At 34.8% G+C, this 25,622-nt stretch overlaps 1 protein-coding gene across 2 annotated transcripts in view; it reads left to right on the top strand.

Moving 5' to 3' along the window:
• MARCHF1 (membrane associated ring-CH-type finger 1) overlaps positions 1–25,622 on the top strand; it is an 841,275-nt gene that overhangs the window by 554,347 nt on the left and 261,306 nt on the right. Inside the window, exon 1 of one of the 2 annotated variants that reach the window (XM_030917968.1) lies at positions 22,627–22,671. The exons of the other annotated variant lie outside the window; for it this stretch is intronic. The gene's annotated coding sequence lies outside the window, so the exon portion shown is untranslated. Of the gene's footprint in view, positions 1–22,626; positions 22,672–25,622 lie in introns of those variants that run through there. 2 annotated transcript variants of the gene reach the window in all.

The raw sequence follows: 25,622 nt of genomic DNA, 5'->3' as shown, positions 1-25,622 counted from the left end.
ACTTTTAACAGTAGGACCAATAAAACTCATCAAATCCTGTTGTGATGATTTAATGCAATCAATGAGGATTAAGCAACCAGTACAGTGCATTACTCATAATAGATGCATAGCCAACATTTCTGCCTTTCTTTATCAACAAGAAAATATAGCATGCAGCTTTATTTGGCAATTTTCTTGATCTGCTTCAAAAGAAATTTTGTTCAAAAATTTGCAGCATGGCAGTTTTAAATAAAACTACATTTATATTATGCACATTGATTATCACTAGGATTTTAGGGAGTTTTTAAGTCTCAATTTAAATGGAAAAGTCATTGTGAGGAGATGTTATGATAAAAGTGAAATACCTAAACTTTTTCTTATTACTGTATTGAAGAATGTGCTCATGTAAGATTTAAGGTAGAATGCCAACTTGTATGGTATAGTAATGTTGCCATTACTATTTTACTTCCTAGATAAACACACCAAGCATATTTTCTTTACTCATGAATATGTCTGAAGTTGGCACTTGTGGCCTTTTCATTTCATTTTCATTTTTTAAGTAATGCTAGAAAAAATTCAGCTTATACACATTTACTGTATTTATTATAATAAGTAATGAAATTCTAAAAAGAGATACTGACATTTTATGGTATTATTAATTTCTTGATTTGTTTATGTATTTTCAACATCTCAGAATCCTGTAACATTGATAGTTCTATTGCTGATAGTTGTTTCTTAAACAAGAAAACTAGGGAGAAAATAAATGATTTCTCCGAGGCCACAAGATATGTAAGTGTTGGAACCACAAATGGAAACAAAGGGATTCCATTTTCTGCCTTTTAGTCCATCTCAATTTCTGTTGCATTATGTGGCAAAGTTTCTTCACCCTAAATCATACATAACCACAGCAAACAATTTTTTATTTTTTATTTTTTGAGTTGGAGTTTCACTCTGTTGCCCAGGCTAGAGTGCAATGGCACAATCTCAGCTAACTGCAACCTCTGCCTCCTGGGTTCAAGCGATACTCCTGCCTCATCCTCCTGCGTAGCTGGGATTACAGGCATGCACCACACAACTGGCTGATTTTTTTGTATTTTTAGTAGAGATAAGGTTTCACAATGTGTTGGGGTGATCAGACTCAACACCAGGTTGTGGGGGCAATGAAGTCCGAAGAGTCAAAGGAATGAGAAAAGACAGTTTGAAGGAGAAACTGGGTCCAGGGGGTCAACGCAAGTATGGAGGCTGTGAAGGCCACGAGCTCCAGCAGCCCAGACTATTTATTGGTGATCAAGCTAAGAAACAGGTGGTGACAATGTGGGGGTTGAAAGGGCAAGTGCATGATTTACAGCTGTGACAGTTTAGCATTTCCTTTGAAGCATATGGAACATATTCTGCTACTTGAGATAATGGAGAGCAGGTTCTTTTAACTCAAGATGCAATGATCCTGGGAGAGCAAGGAGCAAGGATCCAGCAAGTCTAGACACATTCCAGAGGCCGTGAGGGGTTTTATGCCTTGAGCCCTGGATTTTATCCAAGCCACGAGGGGTTTTATGCCCTGGGTTTAGATTTTGGTGCATCAGCACAGCCTTCCACCCTTTGGCATACAGCTTGGTGTTCCAAAGGCCACGAGAGGTTTTAGACCTTGGCCCCGCACATTTTCCAACACTCTTTTACATTATGTCAGGCATGCAAGCCCTGCCTCAGCTTCTCCCACCACTCAGCTTCTCTTAATACCATATTGGCTGCAAACAATTTTAGAGTCATGCTAGAAATGTTTTTTAAACTATGTTACTTATTGGTGTCTAGGCTGTATAGTATTTGCAACTCATTTCTTTATAGTTTTATTTTTGACTGATACTGCTTAATATTTAGGATCTTATATATTAAAAATTAAGTAAATGAAGGTAATTTATGTATTCAAATATGAGTAGATATAATTTGTTCTTTAATTTCCTCTTAAATACATTTGATGACAGGAAGCTTTGTAGAATTCAGACGTATGTAATATTCTAATACAGCATTCTGGTTGTGTTACCCAAATATTCACGCTGTGCATTGTCCTGAGGAAATCTGAGAGCGGGAGAGTGTCTGAGTAATTATTATTTAGAGAGAACCAACCAGGATAAAAAAATAGTTTGGCAGAATTGAGGCAAGACATTGACTAACATACAAAGAAATTGAAATCAAAGTCTGAGAGTTGAGTCAGTATTTTTGAGTTGAGACAAATATGGGTTTGAATTGTAACTCCTTTACCCATTACCTCTGTGATGGGTAGTATAAGGGTTATTTTCCACTCTGGAAAAACAAAAATGTTGACTTCCAAAGCTCATTTGGTTTCAAAAGTTTAGTTTTTTGTTTGTTTGTTGTTGTCATTTTGAGATGAAGTCTCACTCTGTCTCCCAGGCTGGAGTGTAGTGGCATGGTCTTTGCTTACTGCAACCCCCGCCTCCCAGGTTCAGGTGATTCTCCTACATCAGTCTCCCAAATAGCTGAGATTACAGGTGTGCACCACCACACCTGACTAATTTTTGTATTTTCAGAAGAGACAAAGTTTCACCATATTGGCCAGGCTTGTCTCGAACTCCTGACCTCGGGTGATCCACCCACCTCCACTTCCCAAAGTGCTGGGATTACAGGTATGAGCCACCGTGTCTAGTTGGTTTCAAAAGTTTTGAATCAGACACTGTGGACTTATACGTAATATATGTCAACCTCTGCTTCCAAAACTACCTGAATGTATTAGTCAGGGTTTCTCCAGAGAAATAGAATCAATATGTATATATACATGTGTATATATAGGAAGATATGTATTATATATGTAATATATGCTATTTGCATATAATATATAACTACATATTATATAGATATATGAATGAAGAGATTTATGTTAAGATATTGGTTAATGCTATTATGGAGGCTGAGAAGTCCCAGGATCTGTGAACTGCAAGCTGGTGACCCAAGAAAGCCCATATTGATGGTGTAGATTCACACCAGGGTCTGATGGCTTGAGAACGAGGAGCACCAAAGACAGAAGATCAATATGTGAGCTCAAGTATTCAGGCAGAGCAAATTCAGCTTTCCTATACCTTTTTATTCTATTTAGACCCTCAACAGATTAAATGATGTCCACCCACATTGGGGAGAGTCATTTGCTATACTCAGTCTAGCAATTCAAATGCTGTTCTCTTCTGGAAATCCCTTTGCAGACACACTCAGAAATAATGTTTAACTGGCTATCAAGGCATCCCATGGCCCAGTCAAGTGGACACATAAAATTAATGTCACACAGAGCTACTAAGTTGTGAATATAAAATGATATAATCCATGTAACTCACAGGGTCTAGTAAACAGTAAGCATTAAATAAATCTGAATCATTACTATTATAGTAAAACTTTCTCAATATCAGGCCTGCCTACTTTTTTCTAATAAAATTGTCTAAGCTTTATTTTATCTGTAATTCAGTGAAATTCCCTTTTCCTCCCAACATACATTTTCAGCCAAGGCATCGGAAATTTGATTCTACCATTCCCTATTTCCCTCCTGCTCTCTATTTCTCTATTTTGGCATCTTTCTTTCTTTCTTTTCTTCTCTCTCTGTCTTTCCTTTCTTTTCCTTCTCACTGTGTTGCTGGCCTTGGACTCCTGGGTTCAAGCAATCCTCCCTCCTCAGCCTGCCAAGTAGCTGGGACTATAGGTGAACACTACAGTGTCCACCCAGCTGTTTTGGTTTTCTTAAGACAAAATATTTAGTAACTTTTATTTTGGCAGTTAAGGTATCACCAAAATAGAATGTTTAGTGGCACTAGAAATCTTAAAAACTGGACCTATCTGAAGGATAAATGATAATGTTAATGTATTAGTTACATAATGATAATGTTATCATTTACACTTCAGATATCAACAGTTTATAAAATCGGAACAAATTAGAGTTTACAAAATAAAAACATAGTTTGTAAAATTAGGCAAAACACATCCTGAGAGTTTTAAAAAGTCAAGAAAAAAAGCAGCTCCAGATATGAATAGATGAAAAGCTCAAGGTCTCATCTGTAGTGTCCTGGGGAAGAAAAACAGGCAAAACCTGACAGGTTTCCATTATGATCAACTTTTACTGTAGTGAAACTTCTGAAGCTAATCCCAGTTTAACAACAACAACAAAAATTATCTCTCACAAACAGCAATATTTACCACCCACCACTCCCTGGCATTGACGGAAGCACCTGAGTCACTATTGCTTAAAGGTTTATTCAAGCAGATTTAATGGTTTGTTAGTCAGCTTTGTGGAAGGTGGATGGAAGAGAATGGCTTCAAAGTGACTTTTTGACCATGGATGAAGTTATGTTAAAATTCTCATTAATTATTTAGTAGTTATATACTACTAAAGTAGCAGAAAGTATTAAAGATGTTTTTATTACAACTAACACTTTACATTTACAAAAATAAAACAATCAAAATTTTACTTAGTTTTTCTTAAATTTAAACAGCATTCTCAGTGTTTTTTTTTTTTAGGATGAGGACTTCAATTATAAGTTTAACTTAACAAATTTGTCACATTGTCATGGAAATTATTGTCATATGAATGAAGTGTGGAAGAATTTCAGGAAGCAACTAGCAATTGCTAACCCAAGAAACTGCTGGCTAGAGAGGAAGAGATAGACTCACCCACAGACATTCTTGCTTAGGTCCCAGTGAAGCAGTAGAACCTGATTATTTTTAGATAGAAGTTTGTATTTGCCACTTTGTAAAAGAAGGTAAAAACAGACATCATGGGAAAGTTATGAATGTTGGCCAATCTAAAATTTATCTGTGATTAATAATTAAAAAAAAAATTATTGAGTTACATGTTGTGGAAAACACCATTATCATTCTGAGCTTAACATTGCTAAAGAACTTAAATCAGACCAGAGTGTAGGCATCCATGGATTTACACATTGAACTTTCCTGATTTTCCTCCTCTTTCACTTTATTTTGTGCAATGGCAATATCAGTTATCTACACCACGGATAGAGTCCAAATTTACGAGGGCAATCCTAGAGGATTGTTTATTGTCAGGACCCTTGTATTGGTCTTTCCCAGTTGTATCTTGATGGTCAAGAATTCCAACAGTCAATGTCTCTCTATCTGATACCATTTGCTTAGAACTTTTCAAATGGCACTGTTTACAAGATACAGTACCAAAGAAAATTCTGAGACAGGGGAAAAAAAGTATTGTGGTAGTTACTGAATCTGAAAGTATAAGATGATAAACCTCATTAAAAATCTATAATATTTCTTCTTTGTATTTCTTCATTATTTAGATGACACAACTCAGTTCTTAACATTTTAAATTTTGTATTTGTTTAAAAATATTTTTAGTTTGACTAAAAACTGGCCACATAAATATATTCGTGTGTGTACTTGACTTTTATATGTATGTGTAAATACATGTATATGTATATAATACACATGATATATGTTAGAAAAATGGAAAGTAGACAAAAGAAATTCTATCTTTTGCACACAATAATATCCTCAGCAGATACTATTTGCCTCATGCAGTTCTGGCTTTTAATACAAATTGTGACCTTTTCCTCTGACTTATTCTGAAATCATGGAGGACTTCATAATAGTAGAGGGTGAACCAAATAGCAATTTAACATTTTCAATTCTTGTGGGAATTTTCTCTTAGCAAAGAGATGAGCAGAAATGGTATTTATGACTAAGATGCTATTTTGAAATAAATAGAAGTGTGAAATATTATAGATGCCATTATAAAATGCAAATGTCACAGCAGAGTGGATTAGAAGTTGAGGTCTCAGCTGGATTTTTCTGAAACCTCTTGCTTTGTAAAGATAAATTCTGGTAAACTGTTTTTCTTCTTACTATTAGTAAGCCACTTTGCATAACCCATAGCTATGCTAGTCTTACACAAATTATGACCCTTGTTTAAAATTTCCCAGAGAATATTTATTAATTGACTTAATACCAAAGCATTTTAAAGTTTAAAATCGTGTGTTGTTGATTGTTATTTACAGGGTAGGATTAGATAAAATAAGAGAGGGAAGGTGGATTGAAAGCCGGGAATCAACTGCAAAGATACAAGAGGTAAGGAAAGGTAAAAGGAGGAAAGAGAGGACCTGCTGTTTGAGATGAGATGGTAGAAGTGGTGCTGGTGTTTGAAACCCCGAACTCTGTATGAAATAGATGAGACAATCTCATTTGATGACCACTCAAGCAACATATCTTATTTTCTCCTAAAATATTAATGTGGACTTAAAATGCATTTCCAGGCCGGGTGCGGTGGCTCGCGCCTGTAATCCCAGCACTTTGGGAGGCTGAGGTGAGCAGATCACTTGAGCTCAGGAGTTCGAGACCAGCCTGGACAACGTGGTGAAACCCCGCCTCTACTAAAAATACAAAAATTAGCCAGGCGTGGTGGCAAGTGCCTGTAGTCCCAGCTACTCGGGAGGCTGAGGCAGGAGAATTGCTTGAACCCAGGAGGTAGAGGTTGCAGTGAGCTGAGATCGTCCCACTGCACTCCAGACTGGGCGACAAAGGGAGACTCTGTCTCAAAAAATAAAATACAATGCGTTTCCATGTGTCTTTCTCCTCACATTACTATTTCTGGAGCCCAGGCCTCATTTGTACTCATTTTATCTATGCTTTTTCTGACTCTAAAAAACACGTGTTAACCAATATTAAAATTCAAAAACATTCATTGAAAAGGCATTTTAATTGATCCTTACATTTGAAATTTTATTTTAGCAGTGGCATGTCACATTCAGGCTGCAGAACTTTCACCAAACTAGGTCAATTAAGCTGAGGCAGGCCTGCCAATTGTGTTCTTGAATCAGAAATGCTTATCTAGGAAAGCCAGGTAGTTACCATGGAGAACAGAGGTTCCAGACAGCATGTGATTAGTGAAATGGACATTTCATTTTATGTGAGCAGAAGTTATTATTCGTTTTTGGTTAGCTGGGGGTTTTGTTGCAATTACATTGCCTAGTTGGAGATAAACTAATGTCACTTAGTATCTGCGTGTAACTAATGGTTTTCTCTCAAAATATTGTGTCACAAAATAGCACAACAGAAAGGTAGCAGTGCATGAAATATGTGTAGGAGTGAGGCAAGAGAATTATAAAGGCGGAGTCTGACATGTACTGTGATTACCCAGATCACTGTGACCAATCACTGAAGAGCCAATTCTGTAATTCAGAAGCAAGTCTAAAAAATAGTGTTAGCAAAGTGTTAAACCTTTACAAATAACAATTTTATAATACAGGTAATTAACACTTCTTGGAGAAAAGGAAAAGTATAAGAGGCAAAAGAAACAAGCAAACAAACAAAGCAACCTATGATTTCACTACCCAGAGTTAATTATGTACCACTATATTTGGGGGTATATTTTGCTTCATTATTTGTTATATATGCATTTTTATTTAGTGAAAATAATTTTATATGTCAAGTATTATACTTTTCTTCTTTACATTGAAACAGAAGCATATTTATAAGTTCAGTATAAACTTTCATTAGCATTATTTTAATAGCAAAACATACTTATTAAATGGATGTGCCAAATTTTATTTAACAATGCCGTTTATTGTAATATATTTGAATTACCTCTAGTTTGTCACTTCTACAGACATATTTGGCCATATGAATTCTTCTGGTAATTCTGAATTATTTTCTTAAACTAAATTTCTAAAAATGAAATTATAAGACAGTAAATGTGATAAAGATTGTAAAAGCCTCTTCAAAAAAAGTATTAAGTTGCTTCCAAAACAGCAATTTACATACCCATAGAAAGAGTATAAATATTCATTTCAAATGTATGTCTATATACACAGAATAAAAACATTTGAAAAAATATAATTCATTTTGCATTTCTTTTTATCAGTGATAAATTTTTAAACTGTTTGTTAGTCATTTTATTTTTCCTCTTAGTAAATTGTTTATATATTGACCCATTTTACTCCTGGAGACTTCTGTGCTGTTCTTCACCAATTTTATAAACATTTTACAAAGTATCCCCTTTGTGAAAACTTCAGCAAATATTGTGCTATGTTTTTATTCAATTATTATTTTGTTTGGGATTTTTGACAAACTGAAGTTTCTGCTATTTATTTTGTGTATTTTATCTCAAAATACTCTCTTGTGGCATCTTCTAATTTTAAGCTTAGAAAATTTTCTTTGAGATTTGTTAAGTATACATTTTTTCTTTCTACTACATTTTGTAGTACTTTTTTTTTTTTCACATTTATCTCTCTAGTCCATCTGGAATGTAGTTCATTGAGCAATGTTTCATTAGTCAGGAATTTTTTTCTATCATGAGTGATCACATTGTTTTGGACTAAGGTGGGCACATTTATTAATCCATATAAAGTGAGAATGGAAACCTTGTAACTGGGGATAAGAGTGGCTGGGACTGGATACCACCAGGATGCTTTTCCCATCACTTTTTCTTGCATGCTAGCTTCTTTTTCTCCTTGAACTTGGGAAGTGGTGACCAGCCATTCATATTTTTACAGCCTTGTTGCCTGAAAGTAAACCCCTCCCCAATAAAATATTATTAATAAAGGATGTCAGTTGTCACAGCATGGTTTACTTAACCCCCGTGTCCAAGGTGAGAGATGGGTAGCAGTATTAGCAGCCCCCACTGGAACCACATGGCTCCAGTGGGAGGGAAGTAATTTATCCAAAATGGTAAGATTCCTGCAATTAACAAGAAAAGAAAAGAAGCTGGGTGGAAAGAAAGGGATTGGTGCTGAGATGAGAGCCTTTCAAATGAGACTTTCCTTCAGTGTTCACTTTGACTTTGTTTCCTTGTTTGAGATTTATGAGGTTTCCTAATCACACTCCCATTCTTCCCATTAGTCCCTCTTACCCAGAATTTGGAGCCAACTGAGAAATAAAAGAAGGATATCAGACAGATGGTGATTAGCACATTGATTGTATTGCTTATAATGTTGTTTGGGAGAAAACAGCATGTTTATTTCCCAACAATTGAGTTCTTATTGTGAAACTTCTAAATTCAACCTACACCTTCATGCTTCAGGCCTGTACCTAGTAAGAACAGAACTCCTTGATAAGCTTAGTACATGAACTAACAGAAAATCCAAGCATCCTTTTAAGACCAGGCAGATCCAAGTGTAGGGGACATCTTTCCTGAGATAGTGGATAGAATGAAACTAGAATTAAGATCTCTGGAGAATCAAAATGTCTAATGTGTTGACAAAAGATGAAGAATCCTTGAGTCCTCACAAAAAATTGGGGTAGAGTATTTTGGCGAGGTAAGAGAAGAACAAGAGGAGGGGGGATTCTGCAGCTGAGCCTAGTGTTTGTGTAGATACTGTGACCATTTAAATACACAGCAATGATCATTATCATTTTATCATGTCACGGCAACTAATGTGGTGGCATGGAATACACCAACGTCTGTGTTTTTAAAGGGGCAATATGGTATAAGGACTTCAAATCTGTGTCTTCTACAACATAAGGAAAATTTGGAGCCTAATGACATATCTTTGGAGCCTGATGTTCTCACATGTTTACTTTCATTTAGGAAAATCAAATTAAAATTTAACATTTAACACTTGCTATTTTTCATGCTGCTACTTCCTGCTGTCACTTCTAAATTTAATGTTTGGGTCTCAAAAGTGCCATGCCAAATTTTGGTTTGCTACCACTTTGGTTTTGAGTTTAAAGTTTTTTGTATTCATGTCTTTTAAAACCCATTTTTTAATCTTGTATCAACTATAAACTTGTTGAATCTTTTTTTTTTTTAGAGACAGTGAAAGATTTTATTTTTCTTTTACTTTCATCCAAACACACCCTTTCCTGAGAAACATAAAGGCATGCACAATTATGGCATTCTTATGAAGAAAAATTAATAACTAAGCTATAAACAACACTAATAATACAAAGTTTAAATGATATGTGAAAAGATTTACAGGTAAGTATAGGGCTCTTAATTTTAGAAAATAATTATAGTCAATATCAATATAGGTTAAGGAGAAGCTTCTAATTTTCCAAACACCTGAACCTTAAAACATGTGGGTACATATGTATATGTATCATATACACAGATTTCTATCTTGCCTTCATGGATTATGTAGGTAGCTAATGTATCTGAGACACTATCCAAAGATGAAAAAAATAAGTTATCTAAAAGCATCTTACGAGTACATAACTTTATTGTAGTCTCATTTCAAGATTGTAATCATTGGAATTTTCCAAAGGGTTCCGTCTTTTAAGTGAGGAATGTGAAACACAGGAGACTAAGAACAATGAGAGCTGTACATGCGGATGCAAATGAGGACAAGATAGAGAGATGTCTAAAAGGGAATGCCTTGAAAAATGGTGAGGTGCAAGTGAAGTCATTTCTACATTTTTATGGGTTTAATGCACCCCTAGTAGGCATTTGCATACATTTTGGCTCTCTGTTCTATGGATGATTGATTCAGCTTTGCATGGAATGTCATTTCATTACAGCTGCAGTTCTCTCAGAAATAAAACTTTTCATATTTGGTCCTTTTTCTCACAATAGGTGACAAACAGGAAAGTTTTAAATACATTGATTTAATCTGGTGATTCTGCTTAATATAGGCTTACTTATAGACCACTGACTCTTCTTCCAGATATTTTCATATTCTTTTAGTTCAATATTTCTATGGAACAGTGGTTTACAAACTTTTGTGTGCATCAGAATCCCCCGGTGAGCTTGTTTAAAAGTATCATTTGTCCCCAGTCTGTGAATCTTTTAGTAGGTCTGGGATGGAGCCTGGGAATTTGCATTTCTGTGAAGTTCCCAGATTATATTAGTGCTGGTTTGAGAACCACACTTAGAAAGCCAGTGCTGTAGGAAATTGGCTGTGGCTCGAAAATGGAGGTATTTGATGTGCTTGCTTTTTAAAAGTTTCTGTTTTGGGTTCTAAAGTGAACCATGTCTCTAGATGGTGGCTGGTTATTGTGAAAATGTGAGAGACTTGTGGGGATATGGTTTTATTAGCAAGTGAAGATGTCTATGAGTACTCTTGTTGTAGTTCTATAATGACAGTTCTTTAACAGATCATTTCACTATGATCTATTTGACTCAAGAGCTGCATCTCAAGAATTATTTTTTTCTCAGTCAAGAGTGAACCTTAAACATTAACTTGCCTAGAAAAGAAAGGGTATACTGGGAAAAATAAATAAATAAAAACATGCCTGCCATGTCACATGTCTTAAGAAGCATGCTCTTTGAAGCAGCTGTTGTTTCAGCTGCAGAAGTCAGAAATTCAGTGCTTGGTTTACAAGTGATTTCAAGCAATTCTTCTAAGATGGTCTTATATTTGTGTAACTTTAAGAATATACCTATATAGAAATATTTTGCCAAAGTATACTCTTGACTTGCTATTGGGATCAAACACTATATTTTCTTTTCTTTTTTTTTTTCCCTCTCCAAATCCACATGGAATTGAAATCGAAAGATGTAAAAGACCATTACAGTCAGAGAAAAAAATAACTGACTTTAGCTGTAGGTAAAAATCCCTACTACCTTTTATTATTAATATTATAATCTCAGGGGGACACTATGCTTAAGCTATGTACATAGTATCACATGAAAGAGAGTATGCTTGCAAAGCTAAAGCATTTAATTAAAATGCAAAGTTTAAAGACACCTATGGATTCAGGATAGTGAATGAGTATACTCTTTAATAATATGTTTTACGGCCGGACAGTGGCTCACACCTGTAATCCCAGTACTTTGGAAGGCCCCAGTGTGTGGATCATATGAGCTCAAGAGTTCAAGACCAGCCAGGCCAACATGGTGAAACCCCATCTCTACTAAAAATACAAAATTAGCCAGGTGTGGTGGTGCACGCCTGTAATCCCAGCTACTAGAAAGGTTGAGGCAGGAAAATCACTTGAACCCAGGAGGCAGAGGTTGCAGTGAGCTGAGATCAGGCCATTACACTCCACACTTGACAAAAACAGTGAAACTCTGTCTCAAAAAACAATTAATAATAATAATATGTTTTACATTGAGACAATATTATTTTAAAAGAGTCACAAATAACTTCCCAATGATGTGTGTAACCATATGAACTACTCCTTCCAGAAATTGCAACTGGTGTATTTCAGCAAGAATTCAACAGATTTAAATATATAGGGAGTCAGAAGAAACTCTTTAAGAAGAGGCTTGATAAGCGTGAGTCAGATAGTGAATGAGTACCTCCTTTATCACTTGAATGTGCCATCAGAAGTCATTTCTGCTATGTGAAAGAAAAGTTATAAATCACTATTAGAATAGTCAGGATAATAACTCTCTGTAACATAACATTCACTGTGATTAGAACAAAGCGCCTAGATTCCTTAACTGATCTATGCTTAGCATTCTCACCACAGGAAAGAACAACATTTTGTTATCTATCTTTCTTTTATAAATGCAATAAGGCCCTGGTAGCAATATGTACAAAGTTACAGAGTATAAGCCCTGGGCCAATCAAGTGAAATTTTGGTTGATAGTTTTCTCTCAAGAATCGAATATGTCTAATGTATATTCAAAGTTACCTTTGCTTTCCAATTTCATATATTCTCTCCGATACAGAAAACCTCTTAAAAATCTTCCTGTAAAAAACGTCGCAGTTATAACAAAAGCTGTTGAGGATTCAAAAGGAAATGGTTACTTCTGTAAAATACACAAATAGCCTTAGTAATCTAAAAATGCAACCATTCAACATATTAATTAATGAATTAAGATAATATGAAGTAAATTACAGTCTTTTGAAATGTGTTTGATTTTTATTACCATATCACTTTAATATTTGTGAGTGTCTGCTTTGTACCTAGCAGAGATCTCCACACTAGCAATTTAAACTGAAAAAATACATAGGCCCACCTTTTTGGTTTAGTGGGGAAAAACACAGATAAAGCAACAATGTGTCATAGCTTTGATAGCAGATAGACTCTGGCATGTTGAGGATGCATTTCTACTAGTTAAGAATGCTGACATTCTTAGCTTTTTGAGGGATGGATTCAAAGGAAAAGTTTAGAGAAACTTGAAGGTGACATGTTGAACTGAGTGAGAAGTCTATCAAAACTCTGCAAAGAGCTATCATTGATGCTTCAACAGTTGCCTGAAATAGGATTGTCAAATCTGCAAGTCTGTGAGATTTCCTGAATCAGAGGTCTAATCAAAAACATTTAGCATCCCCCCCACAAAACAACTGAAATTTTAAGAGTAAAAGTGTATCTCTTGGGTGAAAAAAATAAACACCCCAACTGATAAACAATATACTCAATACTTACCAGAAATTTTAAAAAGAACTTATATAGGCAACAACATGGATGAAACTCAAAACCTAAGGTTGCGTGAAACAAGCCAGATACAAAAAGTGTGTTTATTGTTATTCTATTTGTATGAAATTTTAAAACAAGTAAAATTAATGGAAGGTAATGGAAGTCTCACTTGTAGTTACCTCTTAGAAAGAGGAATTGACTGGGAAGGAGAAATATAAATCATATTAGGGTGGGGAAAATGTTGCATATTTTAATCTGGGTGCACAGATGATAAATGTAAAATTTCATTGTGCTTTATACTTAAGATTAGTACACATTACTGATGTCATGATACATCTTAATAAAAATAAAGTCAAAACAAATCACTCTGTGGAATTCAAAGTACTTCCGTAGCATTCTGGAGTATTTAGAAATTGCGTTTTCTAGATAGAACCAAAATCAGAGTTTACTTAAAGAATTTCAGAAAACATGTAGGTAGATGTCTAGGGATATTGTATTTTCAAGAACTGGTGCATAAAGTATTACAGTCTGTCCTTATATTGGCATTTGGATGATTTATAACAGTATATTTGAGATCCTACTACGGTAATAAATTTACAGATTTTCTATGACTAAAACCAGAAAATTTAGGATTCATCCTTTATAAGTTCTTGGTAAAAAGAATAGCTAAGACACATAGTTTTGGGTTTGGATGGGTAGAGGAATGGTGTCGTTAAGCAACAAAGCACAATCTTTGTTCTTCCTCCAATTCCCAAGTGCCGTCATGATGATATCACAAATTCTTTAAGAATTGCCAAAACAAAGAATAAAGTTAGAGACAGTTTTCTGTGAATGCCAGTTATAGACATGAACAGATTTAGTACTTGGTGTTCTTCCCCATGAGTATTTCAGTTCGTTGTAGTCTACAGGATTTAAGATAATCAACAGGATCTAAGAGGAAAATAATGATTTTAGAGACACCTTGAACTTCTCAGTTATTATCTGTTTATTCACTGATATGAGAGTTGGCCTTGTCCTCTGGAGTTTAGAGACGCTAACAACATCTTGCCCAGTGTCTTTCCCCTGATAGAAGTTTACAATGATTTTTTCCTTTAAAAGGTTTGCAATTTCTTCTTGTAATGATTCTTGATGTTCTGTACAGCCTGAAGACTTTCTTTTTGAACATTCAGTTTGAAAAGTTAAGTGTGACACAATAATTTTCTAAAGCCTCTGTACCAGATGATACTTTGTAGTTTCTTGCTTCAATATAGTGAAAAGGAAGTCAAATATATTTCATCATAGAAAATACCATACAATTATGTTTATGTATCTTTTTATTGTCATCAGAATTCTCTGTGTTTAAATATACAGAGAGGAGATGGGAGGGAGCTACTTTAAGTATCCCTTAAAATCTCTTAACTTTGATTTAAGATATTATAGTAAAGAGAAAATACTCTTTGGAATTATGCATTAGATATTTTAATATCATAGCGTAGCAAAGCAAAAAGATGTTGAAAGGACAACACATGTCTCATTTAAATGAGGGAAAATACTGGTTATAATTAATAACATATAATTAAATGTTTAAAATAAAAATAATAAAAAATTCAGGTTAAAACTATTACTTTTCCTTTTTCTGATTTTTATTTTAGATTCAAGGAGTACATGTATAGGTTTGGGTATATTGTGTGATGCTGAAATTTGGTGTACAAATAATTTCATCACCCAAGTATAATCATAGTACCCAAGAGCTAGTTTTTCACCCCTTGTTCCCAACCATAGTAATTCCCAGTTTCTGTTGTTGCCATCTTTTATGTCCATGAGTACTCATTGTTTAGCTTCTACTTATACATGAGAATATGCAGTTTTTGGTTTTCCATTCCTACATTAATTCACTTAGCATAATGGCCTCCAGCTGCATATGTATTACTGCAAAGAACATTATTTCATTCTTTTTATGGCTGCATACTATTCCATGGTATCTATGTACCACGTTTTCTCTATCCAGTTCACCATTTATGGGCAGCTAGGTTGACTTCATGTTTTTGCTGTAGTGAATAGTGCTGCGATGAACGTGGGAGTGCATGAGTCTTTTTGGTTGAATGATTTGTTTTCTTTTGGGTATGTATGTAAATTAGTTCAGCCATTGTGGAAAGCAGTCTGGACCATTTAGCCGAATAATCCTATTACTGGATATATTACTTTTCTTTATTGAATTCTTCATCATTAAAGAAACAAATAATGGTTACTGTCTTATTTTTAAGCCCTACAAAGATATTGTATGTTTTGAAGAAATTACCTTTTCTCCGAAATCTGGTTGAGAACTGTCAAATATTTGTAGGTGTGTTTATGTGTGTATTTGTTTTTTGTTACTGTCTCAGATCACTTAAACTTATATGCCTTTTTACATGTTAGTTCACACTTGCCTGATTTAGCAAAAAATTAAATTTATTTAAATTATTCATGCCTTTCAAGTATTTTAAGACATTATATTAACTTTTTAAGTAGCACGCTGAACACTTTTTGCAAGCTTGCTATAAAATGTATATTCTTCTATGCATAAAACTTGCAAATTAAAGAACATCTAGATATAATACCTTGCCAGAATTATAAGAAATTATTTATTAAGAATTTATTTGAAGAACCACATTAGATGAATGCTGGCCTGCTAGTCTCTGTGATAATGAAAATGCTCTCAGTCTACACTATTCCAATAGGGAGCTGCCAGCCACATGCAGCTACTGAACACTTGAAATGTAGCTAGTATAGATAAGAAACCAAATTTTTCTAATTTTTCTAAATTTCATTGTATTTAATTTTTATTGATTTAAATAGCCATGTGTGGCTAGTCATTATCACTTTTAACAGTGTACTTTAGATTCAGAAAATATCAAGTAGTGGGCTATTGTGAAGACGAAAATATTTACCTGACAACACCACTGAGAAGACTAAACGAGCTAACACTGATAATATGCATAGACGGTGCCGGGCATGCACTAGAACTTGTACATAAGTAACTTTCCTTCCTTTTCTTCTTGTAGCTCAATGTGTACCCATTACTGACTCTCTTAGGCATGTGCCGACTTTCTGTACTACTTTTTATAGCCTTTTTTCCATTCCCTTGTTATGATCTCCATTTAGAATTCTTTCTCTTTCTTTCCTGTCACTCTTTTTCTTTGTTTCACTAAATATTCCATCCACTGCACTTTATTTTCTTACTTTTATTTCTATTTTCAACTCTTTTGTTTTCTGTTTCCATTCATGATGGGAAGGGCTACTCAACAATTACTTCTCTTTCCCAGAATGCTCTATCTTGAGTGTAACTATGACTTGGGAATGAACTTGCTTGATTAGAATTTGGCAACTAATGGAGACTTATTACATTTGCCATGAAAACTTGTAAATATAACCCGGGTCTGAAAAAACCTTTCAAAATGAGAATCAAATTTAAAAAGACATTATGTTGATAATGCTGTCTTAGTCTGCTAAGACTTCCATAACAAAATACCGTAAGTTGGGTAGCTTAAACAAAAATAATTTTTGTTTCTTTTCTGAGGACTACAAAATCTAAAATCAGGGTTCTGGCACAGTTGCTTTCTGATAAAGGTTCCACTCCTGGCTTGCAGACGGTTGTTTTCTTGCTTTGTCCTCACAATGGCTCTTCCTCTGTATACCGGAAGGAAGAGAGAGAGAGACATTTCTCTTGCTTTCTCTTTGTATAAGGCCAGTGTTCCTATTGGATCAGGTTCCATACTTATGATCTCATTTAACCTTAATTATTTCCCTAAAGCCTTATATCCAAATACAGCCACATTGGTGATTAGCGTTTTGACACAGAAATGTGAGGAAGACACAGGTCAGTCCATAGCACCCCCTAAGTGCAAATACGTATCCTGTCTTGAAGACTGTACCTTTAACAATGGCCTTCGAAAACTTCTGAATTGAAGTTCTAAGAAATGTGAGCTTAGATTTGAAAATTACAGATACAGAAACACAAATACACAAGCTCTGATACAAGTGTGAGCAGAAAACAAGAGAAAAGAAACAGCAGACTTAGACTCAAAAATACTTAAATGTTGAAATTATTGGGCATAGAATACTGAATAACAATAATAATAACAATAATATATTATAAAAATAGAAAATATAAATTGTGGATAAATAAGAATGGATTTTCTAAAAGACCAACACACTTGGAAAGAATCAAATGAAACTCTAGAAATAAGTAAAAATAATAAATGAAATTTTAAAATAGACAAATTAAAGAACAGATTAAATGCAGCTCAAAGTTAGTGAACTGGAGTATCAAACCAAATATCTGAAATGTAGTACAGAGCAAAATTAATGTAAATGATAAAAGAGATGTTAATTAAAACTAAGAATAACATGATCATGTCTAACATATACCAATCTATCTTGAGTTCTAGAAGGAAATAACAGAGAGAAAGGAAATCTGGCAATACTTGAAGAGATAATATTTGGCAACTTCAAGAATTGTTGAAAATACCAACTCCATATCTGGAAGCCCAAAAATCTCACATGGAATAAGTACACACACACACACACACACACACACACACACACACACACACCGTATCACACTGAGAGTACATAATACCAAAGACAGAAAAACCTTTAAAAGTATCCACAGAAAAAAGACAGACCACTTAGAAAGGACTACCAACTTCTTGATAGCAAGAACAGAAGCCTGAGAGCAATATAAATATATACTCAATATATCAAGAGAAAAATCCCATGCAACTCAGCAAATGTGAAATGCAGCTCAAAATTAAAATGAATTAAAGAGAAAAAGAAAAAAAAAAAGATTGGAAATTTTTATTACCAAATTAATTTATTACCAGAATTAATTACCAACAGACCATTCTGAAAACAAATTATAAGGTAGGTCTCTGGTTATTGAAAATTAATTCTAAGTAGAAGGTTTGAGATACAAGAAATTAGTAAAAATTAAAATAATGATATCAATTCTTTTTTTTTTTTTGTGGGGTTAAGAATAAGTAGATCCAACATATTAGGCAAAGCTGGCATAAAAATTGTAAGATGCAGTCAGATCTAAAGCACTCTTAGGACATTTATAACTTAGGACAAGGGTAAGTATATTGGCATACTGCATATGTTATTAAGTATGCAGGTTAAAAGCTATATAATTACTAAAAAATAAGCCTGATGAATATAATTACCAAAATAGTGAAAAGAACACATTAGAATAGAGGAAAGAACAATTCAAAATAATCCCAGAACAATGATTTGGAGAAGTCCAAAATATCATAATTGATATGAATGCATTATACTCACCAATTAAAAGAGAAAAAAATGCCAGGCTGTGTGAAAAAATAAGTATAGTGTTGTGCTTTTTTTAAGTATGTAAAGCAAATACTACCCCTCTATTCTTTCTCTGCTCCTGGAAAAAAAAAGAACAAATCAAACTGATGTGTGTACAATAATAACACACAAATTAGACATTAAGCCAAAATGTATTGCTAGAGGGAAAGCCTGACTACATACTTATAAAAGTTGCAATTTTCTACAGAAAAATTAGCCAAGCATGGCAGTGCACACCTGTAGTCCCACCTACTCGGGAGGCTGATGCAGGAGAATCACTTGAACCTGGGAGGCGGAGGTTGCAGTGAGCTGTGATCGTGCCACTACACTCCAGCCTGGGTGACAGAGCCAGACTCTGTCTCAAAAAAACGTTTCAAGCCGGGCGCGGTGGCTCAAGCCTGTAATCCCAGCACTTTGGGAGGCCGAGACGGGCGGATCACGAGGTCAGGAGATCGAGACCATCCTGGCTAACACAGTGAAACCCCGTCTCTACTAAAAAAAATACAAAAAAACTAGCCGGGCGAGGTGGCGGGCGCCTGTAGTCCCAGCTACTCGGGTGGCTGAGGCAGGAGAATGGCGTAAACCCGGGAGGCGGAGTTTGCAGTGAGCTGAGATCTGGCCACTGCACTCCAGCCTGGGTGACAGAGCGCGACTCCTTCTCAAAAAAAAAAAAAAAAAAAAAAAGTTTCACTTTTCTGGAAGTATATAGTTACGTATTTACATATTTATATGCAATTGACTCTTGAACAACACAAGTTGGAACTTCCTGGGTTCACTTAAATGCAGATTTTCTTCTGCCTCTGCTACTCCTGAGACAGCAAAACCAACCCCTCTTTTTGCTGCTCCTCCTCTGCCTACTCAATGTGAGATGAAAATAAAGATGTTTATAATGATTCACTTCCATTTAATGAATAGTAAATGTATTCCCTCTTTCTTGGGATTTTCTTAATAGAATTTTATTTTCTCTAGCTTACTTTATTGTAAGATACCATATATAATGCATATAATGTGCAAAATACGTTTTAATCAACTGTTTATGTTATTTGTAAGGCTTCCAGTCCACAGTAGGCTATTAGTTGTTAGGTTTTTGGGTAGTCAAAAACTATACATAATTTTTGACTGCATGTGGGGGTCAGTGCCCCAACTGTCACATTGTTCAAAGGTCAACAGTACATTAAATAACTTTCAAAATTAGACATTATCACATGGAATAATTTATAAATCCCCATCATAGTGGAAAATATTTAAAACATTTCTGCCAGGAAATGACAGACAATTCAAGAGAAAAAGTAGTTACAGAAGTACAAACACTGTAACAAAAGTTGCATTTCCATACAAGTAAAAAACAGTTAGAAAATATCATTAAGATGCCAGGCATGGTGGTGCATGCCTGTAATCCCAGCACATTGGGAGGCCAAGGCAGGTGGATCTCCTGAGGTTGGGAGTTCGAGACCAGCCTGGCCAACATGGTGAAACCCCGTCTCTACTAAAAATACAAAAATTAGCTGGACATGGTGGTATGCGCCTGTAATCCCAGCTACTCAGGAGGCTGATGCAGGAGAATCTCTTCAACCTAGGAGGTAGAGGTTGCAGTGAGCCAAGATTGCACCATTGCACTCCAGTCTGGGCAACAAGAGTGAGACTTTGTCTCAAAAAAAAAGATAAGAAAATAAAATATCATTAAGATGTCTGGGAATTAATGCAACCAAAGATATGCAGCATCTATGCAGTATGTTATAAACTTGTGTTGAAAGACACTGAAAGAAGACTAAATGTGATTGATTAGGATACATCAATTTCACAAATTGACATTTTTATGAATTTTATTTATAGGTACAATTCAATTCCAATCAGCAGAGATTTTCCTTAAAAATGATAAACTGAATCTAAAATGTGTATAGAAAGAAAATAGGTGAAGAATAGTCAAGACAGATTGGAAATAGAACAAGGTGGGGAGACAGGATTCCAAGTACTGATTGGATGTTCTATTTCTCAGTTTTGGTGGGGGATTTAAAAATGTTTGTTTTATTATTTTTAATCCAGAAATATATTTATATGCATTTTATGTTCATGTGTTCTATTTCACAATGAAATTCTTTAGAAACCTCACATTGTGTAAGTTTGAGGCTCTAAGTAATACCCAGGATGTTTTATAATTATATGTATAGAATTTGTACTGATAGTTATTCACTGTTTAACAATAAAATACATTTTAACATAAGATGTAATATATGTTTAATGCAGAAAATTTGGAAAATACAGGAAATAGGCAGAAATGAATAAAAATCCCTGCAACCCCCACCATCAATTTCAGCCACTGTGAATGTTGTTACATACATTCTGATCTTATCTATGCTCATATATGTGTGCTTGTGTATTTGTAAGTTTCTAGAGAATTACTATCCTATTATGTAATAAGTTTGTGTTATACTTTTTTATTTGACAATACAAGTGTATTATTTAATGTGTTAGGAACTTTGCAGAACCACCAGATTTTTATTACGAAAAGGCACAGTTGAAAATTATATACTGGCTCAAGCAATTCTTTCTGAAAATAGCAATATTTTAGAAAATAAAACTTGAGAATTCAGCCAAGAGGGATTATATTGACAGGAGAATGTAGAATATGTAGGAAACATACATAATTTCAGTAATCTGAAAACAGGAGAAGGAAATACACATCTCATACACTGATGTCAGTCGGAATCACAATACTCTGTACCACATCTGCTACTCAATTGATTTATTGGTGATTAAAATGTAATACAAACGGTTGTCCTTAAGCAGTTCCCTCACAGAGACTGTTCTCAACAGTTTGCATAAGTGACACACTTATTTCAAAAAGTACTTAGAAAGAAAATATAATGCTGGACTTAATAGTATTGTAGCAGGACAAGCCACAGACAAAACCCTTCAGACACCAAGTTAAAGAAGGAAGGGCTCTATTCGGCTGGGAGCTTCAGCAAGACTCACATCTCCAACAACCGAGTTCCTGGAGTGAGCAATTCCTGTCCCTTTTAAGGGCTCACAACTCTAAGGGGGTCCGTGTGAGAGGGTCACAATCGAGTGAGCAAGCAGGGGGTATGTGACTGGGGGCTACACGCACCGGTAATTAGGACAGAACAGAACAGGACAGGGATTTTCACAGTGCTTTTCTGTACAATGTCTGGAATCTATAGATAACGTAACTGATTAGGTCAGGGGTCGATTGTTAACTACCAGGGCCAGGGTGTGGTGCCGGACTGTCTGCTTGTGGATTTCATTTCTGCCTTTTGCTTTCTTCCTTCTTTGGAGGCAGGAATTGGGCATAAGACAGTATGAGGGGTGGTCTCCTCCCTTAGTCTGACCAAACACTTTGTACCCGCTTCTTTCAATCTATCACGAAAATGAAATTTATCTTTGAAGCCAGGAAATATCCTGATTAGTGTTTCAAGGGAGAGTAAGGAAAATCTCTCACAATTTGAAGAATCCTTCCTTTGAGTCCCCATCTTTGTTTCCCAGCAGAAGAGAATTACAGGCCTTGGGCTGGATCCAGTTCCCAACAAGTGAATTTATACAAATTCACCAATGCTAGTAACGCCTGAGACTTTTCTAAATGCTGTTTTCAGTAGGTAAAACATATTCCTGTTACTACCTAACTAGAGAGAATAGTAGTATATTTGCATTGCCATGGCAACTTGTATCTCTAGAGTGAGATGACATTTTTGCCTGTTTATTTCTACTTTTCATTTAGGAATAACATTTTTATTGCATTTTAACTTAAAAAATAGTTGAGTGTGTATAGAGAGGGAGAGAGACTGAAAGTTATTTAACATCTGCTATATGTCAGACACGTAGTTAAGTTGTTTATATCCACCACTGCATTTAGTCCTCCAAGGACTCTGGAAAGGAAGATTCACTTTAGAGAGGAGACAGAAATTTCAGCACTTATCTGTGCCTAAGTTCAAAAAGTTATAAAGCAATAAAGCCAGGGTCTGTTCAGAGCTTGGTGACCCTGGTTCCCAGGCCGGTGCTTTTTCACTGCATCACACTTCCTCCTACAGGGTTTATTTCGTCCCTGGGTTCCTAGTCTAACTTTCCTCTTAAAACTGACAACCACCTTGTGAAATACCAGTAAGTACATTGCAATATGTAGTTTTTAAGTGTTATGGTTCTTAATGTTTAATTCTAATTTCCATATATAGAAAATTACATCTAAATCAGGATTGACTGATTATGTTTTACTCTTCAGTTAAAATAGTTATTCAAATGCTTTAATTGCATACCATGTGCTTCAGAAGATGATACCAATTAAGGAGTTAGGATTTAGCTGTACATATGATGGAGATTTAGTTATGTTACTATAAAAGAATTATATATAATGCAAATTTACAGATATAGAATATTAAATATGAATTGCAAATATTGGACTCTGAAGATCAGCAAGTATTTGTTGAACATAAAGAGATATCTGTATGGATTATGTGTGGGATATGTTACTCAGAAAAAGCAAAAGAACAAGCATGAATTATATTTACAATTCATTGAAACAAAATTAAGATGACCATTCAATTCTTCAATTCTGAATATTCTGTTTATTAAAAAGTAGCTCTTACTCCCTTTATATTTTACTATTAGGATTTTCTCTCAAATAAAATAATGTGAAGACAAATGTATAAAGACAGAATTCCTTTGTGATAGACTTTATGAGACATTTAAATTGTTGTGGCATAACGATATGTTGTTAAAGGCCTTGGTGGCAATTGCAGGAATGAAAAAAGTAAAAATTACGTTTGTTGATGTATTTATGAAGCAGCAAGTGAAAGGAAGTATTTTGATATTATAAAAATGGTGACATTATGACTTTAGCACCAGATCCATTCCTTTTTCCCTCTTAATTCCAGAAGAAAAGGTCTCAGAAACAGTTATTGTTTGGGCAGTTTGAGGGATCTTAGGACTTGAAGGAAAGACCATTCTATGGATGTAATAAGGACAAAAGGCGGCTAGGAAGCTATTATGGACTAGCGGGCTATGTAAGCAAAATACATGGAATGCTTACCTGAAGTTTAGGAATGATGAGAGAGAGAAGTGCAGCAGGGTACAAAGAAGAGTCTTTGTTGGACATAGAATCTAATTTGTTTATAGCTAATTAGAAAGAAATCAGGGGAAGGAAACAAATTGAAGATGTGATATTGAGTTGGAAAAGTTATGTAAGCTCAAGGGAGGAAGGGAGCAATGCCTGGGTGAGTACGTTTGCTTTTGTAAACAAAGGACCTGTAGTTTCTTCAGGAGCCAGTGCCTCAGCTCTCATTCTGCAGTCCTATAGTATCCACCCTTGTCAATCAGAGGTGGTTTTGAATTGATATGATGCCACATTCTTGCATAAAAACATTTCATTTTTGATTGACAAATTATTTTGAAAGGTTAATATGAATATGTATAATATGCAGAGCACAAAGCGACTAAAACATTATGAGTCTCATACATAATTACCTTTAAATGAAACTATAGTCGTGAAAGTAATTTCACAGTCACATTCTTTTAGATTTTAGTAACACTATATTTGTGTGACTTTATATGGGCGTATGATGAAAACCCATATGTTAATAGAATAAATGTAATAGTAGCCTGTAAAAGCACAATGATGGCTACATATCCACATACCTATCATAAGTTTCTAAATCACTGTGTGGTACACTTTCAGTTAGAAGAAGTAAACACATTCTTATATGCCTTAGTTCTGGTAGTGAGTAAATGTGCTCCTACCATATAATTTTCTTTACTGTGCCCTTGGAACTCTGAAGGTGCTATGGCTTTTACATTCCCATTCTAAACTCATTGTTGGAATAGCCTCCCATGTTAAACCAAATAGGAGTCAATGAGTCATTTTGTTACTCTTTTTTCAAAAATATGTCAAAGGAAACTGAAAACATGGTAAGCGCATTATTGCAGGGAGGCATTTAATGAGAAACTCTTCCTGACATAAATACTTACCCCTTAATTACGTTCCTTGCATGCTAACAACCCCTTCAACCAGGTCACCTTGCAGCTATATGAATTCTGTTTTTATCCCTCATGCCACTGCTGAGCATGTAGCTCCATGTTTTTATTCCCACACTTCTCATTCCACTTATGCCTAAGAAGACGCTACTCCACCGTGTTCACCTCCAGACCCCAGCATTTTTGGTTTAGTTTAAGTTCATCTGGGCTATTAAAGTGTGAAAAAAATTATGCTTATACTGCAGATACAAAGTCAAGATGCATTATTTTTCTGGATCTATTTTCTAGGAACTCTTCTTTCAGCTATTAGTTTCTAGAATAAGATGAATCTGATTTCACTGTGAAATGCAGGTGACTTTTATTTCAGGTCTTTGCATAGCTTAAGAGACCTTATTAGCACCTAAGTGAAATTTGCATAGACAAATGAAATATTCTGCCTTCTGAGACCTTATGAAAATCCTGCCCTATATAATTACATCAGATGGGAGTCATAGATTTTTGTCATTTCAGCATTTTTCTTCTATCAAGTGGTTAGTTTCTGTCCACGTAATTGAGTAATTTAAAAGAGGCACTACCATTTGTCTTTTCTGGGCTAAGGACATTTGATTTCATAAATAAGAACAAAAAAGGCTTGTGTTACTTTTTGGGAAAGATTACAGCAGTAGGAAAATAAAGCACTATTAAGCTTCATGCTTCTTTTTAAATATTCTCATTAAACACAGTGAACAAATAATTAGTATACATTTATTTCTCATATGACTGCCCCTTGCAGTCATCCCTTGTGCTACAAATAAATCTATAAAATGGATGATAATCAATGAACTATTTGAAAAGATGAAAATTATCCTCATCTTAGCTATTTATCATAAACCTACTTGAGTAAGTAAGTTTTACTTACTGAACTGGTGCTCTTAGAACACTTTAATGTTATTGTCAAATTTGACAGACACAATATTTATACTTTTACTTGCATCATTAATGATAAATAGCATATATAATAGTGAACTATGGCATTCTGAAACTTCTACTTAATACATGAACATTTTCAAACATTTCTCCTTAAGGTTATCCAATCAGGTATCTAT

The sequence above is a fragment of the Rhinopithecus roxellana genome, chromosome 2 (assembly GCF_007565055.1).
Source record: "Rhinopithecus roxellana isolate Shanxi Qingling chromosome 2, ASM756505v1, whole genome shotgun sequence".
NCBI classification, from domain to species: Eukaryota; Metazoa; Chordata; class Mammalia; order Primates; family Cercopithecidae; genus Rhinopithecus; species Rhinopithecus roxellana.
This window is presented reverse-complemented; position numbering and strand designations above follow the sequence as displayed.